General features: G+C 39.2%; 1 pseudogene; it reads left to right on the forward strand.

The window, feature by feature from the left end:
- The first annotated feature begins 310 nt into the window (after positions 1-310).
- Positions 311-2,866, forward strand: LOC126672684 (uncharacterized; annotated as a pseudogene).
- Positions 2,867-8,196: the final 5,330 nt, after the last annotated feature.

Consider the following 8,196-nt stretch of genomic DNA (forward strand, 5'->3'; position numbering starts at 1 on the left):
CATAGAAAATTTAAACGACTGCTCCTCTTCTCTAATTCTCTGTTTTCTACCTTTCAAACTTCCACAAAGGATCAACTCTTCTCTTCTCTGATCATCCAAGCAAGCCTTTAAACAGGTCAGTGTCATCTTTCTCTCTTTATCTTCTCTAAATATACTAGCAATACTACTTTGTATATGTTTGTTACTTTGTTTACATGCAAACTTATTACTCTTTAATCTTTATATGTTTGTTGCTACTGTAGTATTATAATACTATACATACTCTGTATTACTATTCTTGCTATTCTTTTGTTAGTTCTAAATTTCTGATCTCAGAATATTTTATCTTGTCAAACAAACAGAATAATGGAAGATAATCAAGAAGAAAACTTATCAAAAAAGAAAGACACGGGCTGGAAATATTGTTTTTTGGCAGACAAAAACAATAGTATTAGGGTTACATGTAAATTTTGTGGCAAGATAACAACTGGAGGTATTTCTAAAGGCAAACAACACTTGATTGGGAACCACAGAAACTCTACAAAATGTCCTAAATGTCCTCCAGAAGTGAAAGAGGAATTGCTAGAATATAATACTGCAAAAGCAAGAATGAAGAAAGATACTTATAAGGAATTTGTGGAACTTGATGATGATGGTGTAGATGAAGGTGTTACACAACCATTGGCATGCAGTAAACATAAATCTGTCAAGGGTTCAATGGATATGTATGTTTCCAAGAAGAAGTTAAGGCAAACAAGTATGAATGATGCTTGTGACAAAGAGCTTAGAGATCGAACCGTGCAACATATAGCTCGCTTCTTTTACCAAACAGGCATTGCATTTAATGTTGCCCATCTTGATAGTTTTAAGAATATGATTGAAGCTATAGGTGCTTATGGTCCACATTTGAAACCACCTAGTTACCATGAATTGCGAGTTCCTCTTTTAAAGGAAGAGTTGGCTTACACAGAAGAGCTGATGAAGGGTCACAATGAGGAATGGTCTCGATATGGTTGTTCGATTATGTCCGATGGATGGACAGATGGAAGACAACAAAAATTAATCAACTTTTTGGTTAATTGTTCGAAAGAAACAATGTTTGTGGAATCAGTGGATGCATCTTCATATATGAACACTGGGACAAAAGTTTTTGAGTTACATAACAAGTTTGTCGAACGTATTGGTGAAAAAAATGTTGTGCAAGTTGTCACCGACAATGGAAGTAATTACGTTTTAGCTGGTAAGTTATTTTTCAAAATTCTATTTGATATGACTATATTTAATTTTATATTTGATGACTTACATTTTATAATTGTTTGCTTTTTAGGAAAATTTTTGATGGAGAAAAGATGCAATCTGTTTTGGACTCCATGTGCGGCCCATTGCCTAGATTTGATGTTAGAAGACATTGGCAAGATTGACAAGATTAAAAAAACACTTAGAAAAGCTATCAATCTAGTTGGTTTCATATACAACCATGGTGGTGTCTTGAATATGATGAGGAATTGCACTAACAATAAAGAGCTTGCAAGGCATGGAGTTACTCGTTTTGCCACATGTTTTCTGACATTGCAAAGTGTACATAATTAGAAGCAAGCCTTGCGAAGCATGTTCACATCAATTGAATGGACACAAAGCAAATGGGCCAAAGAGGAAAAGGGTAAGAGGGCTATGACTACTATTTTTATGCCTTCATTTTGGAACAATATTGCCTACACTCTTAAGCTTATGAGTCCCTTGGTTAAAGTGCTTCGATTGGTTGATAATGAGAAGAAGCCAGCTATGGGCTATATATACGAAGCGATGGACCGAGCCAAAGAAGCCATTCAGAAGTCCTTTGATGGCAAAGAAGAGAGCTATAAAGCGATGTTTGATATCATTGATCAATGTTGGAATTGCCAACTTCATCATCCACTTGATGCCGATGGTTACTATTTAAATCCTGAGTTTCACTATAGCAATGCGAACATTGAGACAGACTTAGAGGTGAAAACAGGGCTGTTTAAATGCATTCAGAGGCTAACACCAAAAGAAGCAGATCAGGATCTGATCTTACAACAATTGGGAACATTCAAGCAGGCCGAATCATTGCTTGGTTCTCCATTCGCAATTAGAGCGAGACAAACAATGTCACCTGGTTAGTAATTTTTATTACTAAAAAGTATTTTAATAGTTCTGATCATTATTATCACTTGATAAATATTTAACATTATATTCTTTAATTCAGCTGAATGGTGGAAAATGTTTGGTACTGCAACCCCTCAATTGCAATTATTGGCCATCAAAATACTTAGCTTGACCAGTAGCGCGTCCGGATGCGAATGAAATTGGAGCATCTTTGAGCACGTAAGTGTATAAAGTTATTAAACATTAATGGTATTTTTATGACTTATGTTTGGAGCCATTATTAAATTGTTTTGTTTATACTTTATTGTTGAAACAGATCCATTTAAAAAAGAGGAACCGTCTCGAACACCAAAAATTGCAGGAATTGGTGTATATCAAATACAACCAAAACCTTAAGGCTCGTTATGATAGTAGAATCGTGGCTGATCCTATTTCTCTAAATGACATCGATGATAGCAATGAGTGGCTTGTTGGAGAGATGGATAATAGTGATGAGGCGGTTAATGGTGATGATAGCTTGACTTGGAATGATGTTGCAGTAGCATCAGGGGCTGGAGAAGGGAGAAATACCAGACTTAATGCAAGATCAAGAGGAGTTCTAGAAAGTTCAAATTCTAGACAATCTAAAAGAAAAGAAATTATTGACGAGCAATCTGAAGATGAGATGTTTGTAGATTCAGATCCAAATGATCAATTTGATTCTGAATTTGATGCTAGTCTTTCAGGGAGTGAGGGTCACGCTTTGACAGACATAGAGTAAAAAAATATAAAATAAAACATACTAATAGATGATTTTAGGTTGCAACTAGCGGTAGGCTAGTAGCTTTATTGGACTTATGATTTTATCAAAAGCATATATTTAATTTTAGGGACAATTATTGTATGTTATAGGTATTTTAATATTTTTTTACATATATGCGCCGAGCTTCACTTGGGCGTGCGCTTTTTTGCGCCTTGCGCTTAAAGCGATATGGGACCCTTTGCGCTTCAAGTGCGCTTTGCGCTTTAACAACTATGCTAAAATGTTTTGGTTACCACTGGGGGTGTAATGCGTGAGGATGTTAGGTCACTTTTGGATGAAAATTTTGATAAAGTTGGTAAAAGTGATCCTGTTTTGCTAATTTGGACATTTTTGATACTTTGTGCCAAGTTCAAGGGGTAAAATGATCCTTCGTTCGCCATATTATAGTATAGTATGTTACAATTTCACTGCGAATATATTTTTTTGTATGTTATAATAAAAATTGAATACGACTAGCGCTAATTGTTATTTTGTAGGTATGGCTGGCCCTGCCCCCCACGACTACTATCGTCCCGGGCCCATAGATGGGTGTATACTGCATAAACAGGCGAATCATAGATCCATGATTGTTTGGGAGCATCAGTAGGCATTGTTTGTGTTTATTTATACAAAAATGTTTTGTGATGTTTATTTTGTGTCAGACTCTTATTTTTTAAACATTTTTCTTTTCAGCAGGGCCTAACTCAGTTACACTCACGTTCGAGCGCCTCAGTGCCCCGACTACACGAGATTCATCCGCTCATCCGAGAGGGAGTCATACGAATAGGACTTTCAGGTTCCATCAAGATGAGGCAGTACCAGGTGGACATGTCCCTGGTGACTACCCTGGTCGAGCGGTGGAGGTCGGATACGTGTACTTTTATGTTTCCGGAAGGGGAGTGCACCATCATGCTGCAGGACGTAGCGATCCTGACAGGACTCCCCATAGATGGGGTTGCTGTGACCGGACCTAGGATCAGAGATTGGAACAATATTACTATTCACATACTTGGGAGACCGAGGCAGCCGAGGAGGACTTCCAATTCTACGTGAGTGACCACCAGCTGGTTGTATGGGGAGTTCCAAGGCTTTACGGAGTTGCCTATACAGCCTTCACAGGAGCAAGTGGACTAGGCCGTTCGGGCATATTTGTGGGCTGCCCTGCAGACCTTGTGCTTATCAAACTTGAACAGCGGCCAGTTAGGACTGAGGATCCCATCCGCATTTGGCAGACTTGCCCGAGATTACGGGTCGTCAGATGGGGATCGGCAGTTCTCGCACACCTTTATCACGAGATGTGCTTGTGCACCCAGACTTCGAAGAACATGATCAACATTGGGGGGGGGGGCTATTTTGATTATCCAGCTCTGGGCATTCATGCGCCTTATACTGTTGAGGCCGAGATTGAGAGACGGTAACATCAGACCGCATGTACCGTTGGGCGACATGTATATATTTATTATCACACTTCTGCTTTTCACTAACGTTTATTACACAAGTGTGATGTTGTAAATACTAACATCCTAAAAATGTTTTACTTGCACAGATGGGCGGGCCACCTTGATTTTCGAAGGGCCCATAGACCAATTTGACGACCATCTAGTTAGCACTTAATAGGCTGCGCTATTTGGATGTGAGTTATTTTTTAAACACTTCATTTCATAATCAATAGTAAAAATAAATTTTAACTGAGTTCTTTATTTTACATGGGCAAATCGATTGGCAGCCATACTCCCAAGATGTTATCGGATCCCTACTGTCGACTTATTTGGACAGGGCACGGTTATGGCGTACACGCGTGCCACTTATATACTACAACATTATCGAATGGCATCAGCCGGACAGGGTGCTTCAGCAGTTTGGATTGGTTCAACCTACTCTACTGCCCGTCGCGCAGCTCCATAGCCTGCATGGTGTCCGTTACCGGAGGAGAGAGGACTTCCAACACCTTTACAGAGAGTTTATCCAGATCTGGGACTCCAGAGATAGGTTTTTAGTCCACGGCCAGCTACTCGAGCATCCGCCCCACTTCCATTCACAGTACATGGAGTGATATAGGAACATCAGCAGGAGATGAATTACCCATCAAGGGGGCAGAGGCCGGTTGTAGTTTACGTAATCCTGCTAATTAATATTTGTTTTCATTCTTTATTTTTGTTAATAATATATGATATATGACGATTTACTTTGAATTTTAACAGCGCGATACCATGGAGAGGATCTGCTTGCAGTCCGAGGAGGGTTCGAGTATTGGGACATCTACTCTCGGTTCCGAGTTGGCCAGTAGAGAGGACCAGAGGGACGTCAGAGGGCCACCACCCGAGCCTGCTGTTCCGCCACACACATTACCTCATATCGATCCCCCGACGATAGATATACAGGGTATACGAGGACGTTGTCGAGGCAGAGCCAGACCTCGAGAGGATACCCGTGAGATGTCGGCGGACCCAATCCCGACATCGGTCGTCTTATACAGGGATGTCGATGACTTTATTCGGCAGTATTACGAGTCTACCTAGTATTACGGGAGCACCTCATCGCATACCAAATGGCCACCGACTTCGTCTTTCTAGTACCGTTTGCGTATATGCCTTATGTTGAGCCGTCATATGGGCAGACGACCTAGACTACTCCGCTGGGCACGCCGCTGCAGTTCTCCTAGCATCCGAGTTCTGCTTTTGCTCAGTTTCAAGCTCCACCGCCGGCATAGACATCTCTATCGCAACCGACAGTTCCATTATTTGATGAGTCCCGGCTCACTCCGCAGACACCTCTAGCTTAATTTTTTGAGGGCTACCATCCATCGCCGCCACGTCAGTTTGATCATGGCACGACATCACATGACCTGGCCTCCTCTTTCCACCCGACTCATAATCCCTCTCAACTGCATTTTTTGCTCACTGAGCCTTGGGTCTACAGTCTAGATCCTGACTTATAGTCGTTCAGTATCCTTCGTGAGGATCAGCCTCCTTCCTTTTCGCTAGGGTTAGGGTTGGACCCCTCCTCACAAGAGTTGCTCGGTACTACTGCGCCTGCTTCTGATGTCCACCGTGGCGAGGACGTGAGTGAGGATGAGGACAGTGGCAATGACGATAGTAGCGAGCGCAGCGCCGATCTAGATGGCAAACGGTACCGGTCATTAACTAATACCAGAGGAGTCAACGTCAGAACAAGGGTTACAACATGAAGACACTTTTAGTTGTATTTTATACCTTTTTTTATTATTGTTGTACAAATATTTATGTATATAAAATTTTACAATTACTTTTAATTGATGTACATGATTTTTTTTAAATTCTGTACAGAACACTAGTAATTTATTATTATTCTATTTTTTGCCAAATTTCAAAACGGTAAAATAACAACCATAAACCATAAAAATTATTGCATAGTATTTAATAAATTACCCAATATGTAACAAAACGCTTAAATAAAACCGTATTCATTCTTACCTTTTTTTAGGCTTAATCACCAAAAAAACCCTCACCTTTTATCCCCTTTTCATTTGCACCCTGACGTTGCAATTTTATCAGTTGCACCCTAATTCGCACCTTTGGATTTCAATTCCATCCTCAAAATCAAATTGGACTTTTTTCACTCGGGAAAAATTCATAAAAACCCTTATAAAGTACTTGTTTGAACTCTTTTCCACATAAAAAGTTAAAAATGGATGACTTATTTTAACTTTTTTCAAATGAAAAAGAGATCAATTTAGTACTTGAGGGTGGAATTGAAAACTAAAGATGCGAATTAGGGTGCAACTCACAAAATTGCAACGTCAGGGTGCATTTGAAAATGGACTAAAAGGTGGAGTTTTTTTTTGTGATTAAGCCTTTTTTTAATTAACTGATTGGACAATTATTGCCCAATCACTATCTGTCGGACTCCCCAATCACTGGACAGCACCAGCCCACAATTAGATATTTAACACCAGCCCACAATATTAAATTGCGGGCTGGTGGTCCCCAGGCAGAAAACGAGAAATATTTTGCCTGGAGACACAAAAACGGAAATATTATAAGATTGAGGGCACTTAATTGTCAAAAACCCTCCATTGAATTAGTTGTCATACAAGCAAGAGCAGAATTGTAATCATCATTCTCGAGCATTATTCCAAATCTTTCTTTGATAAGATTTGGAGGTGGAATTCGATTTGTTTGAACCAAGTGCTTCCAAGTCATCTACCTGTAAGAACAAAGTTATCTTTGTCATATAAAAACTAGACTTGACAATTCCTGTATGTGGATCATAATGGCGACATGTCTAAAACTACCGGGTGTATAAAAAAACCTTAGCCTCACTCTACAAACCTACTTCTACCAAAGAATAAAATTACTAAATATTAGAACTGTCTTATTCTCTATTGACATTATTATTGCCATTTTAAAATTCAACAAATAAACTTGTAACTAACGCTCTAATTTACGAGAAGTTAATTTAATGTAAACATCCATTTCATCAGCCTTATCAAACAAGCAGTAAAAATAGAGAGCCAGATTTGTCAATATACCTTTCCAGCTCTTGATGCATCTATTATCATCTAGGTGACGTTCTCATTGAAGTGGAATCCATAATTCAGACATACTCAAAATCATCCCAGCTTTTCTCTGCAATGCATGCGTCGAGCATGGTGTCGAATGTGTAGATATCTGGCATTATCCTAACCTTGTATGTTCACGCGTGATATAATTGCTATCTCCTGTCATCTTGTGGAAAAGCTCCTTTACATTTTCAAGAAATTCGTGGTCAAGATACGCTTTCAGCATTACATTGTCCATCTGGTGGAAGATGTACTCCGCGTTTTCAATATTTCCACTGTCCAGGCAAGCTTGATACAAGCCAGTGTAAGTTACCACCAGAGGCTTATTAGCAACCTTCCCTATTTTCTTAATCTGTGGAGGAAAGTATTATAGGAATTACTATTTAACCATATCCTATAGAAACTTGTAGGAAGAATATGCATATACAACAAAAGGTGAGTAAAGAACCACCCGAGGCTTTTAATACTTGAACAGTAAAGAACAAAGCTTAAACTAAGAAATTACTATGTAGATTTTGACAATGCATCAGCTATTCTGATCAATATAATAGCCATATTAATTCAATTTGGCTAAGTAGATTATTCACATAGGTATTGAGTTGTCATGTTTAAGTCGATAATTGACAGCTCTTGATGCGTGAATATACACCATGAGAAAGCGATAGCTGCTTACTGAACTATTTGGTTAAATAGTAAGGGTGCATGTAAGGAAAACATATTAAGCACAGTTAAACTACCTGCAGCAGTGCCTCTTAGCACCTTCCAGCAA

This window comes from Mercurialis annua, linkage group LG3, assembly GCF_937616625.2.
Source record: "Mercurialis annua linkage group LG3, ddMerAnnu1.2, whole genome shotgun sequence".
Classification (NCBI taxonomy): domain Eukaryota; kingdom Viridiplantae; phylum Streptophyta; class Magnoliopsida; order Malpighiales; family Euphorbiaceae; genus Mercurialis; species Mercurialis annua.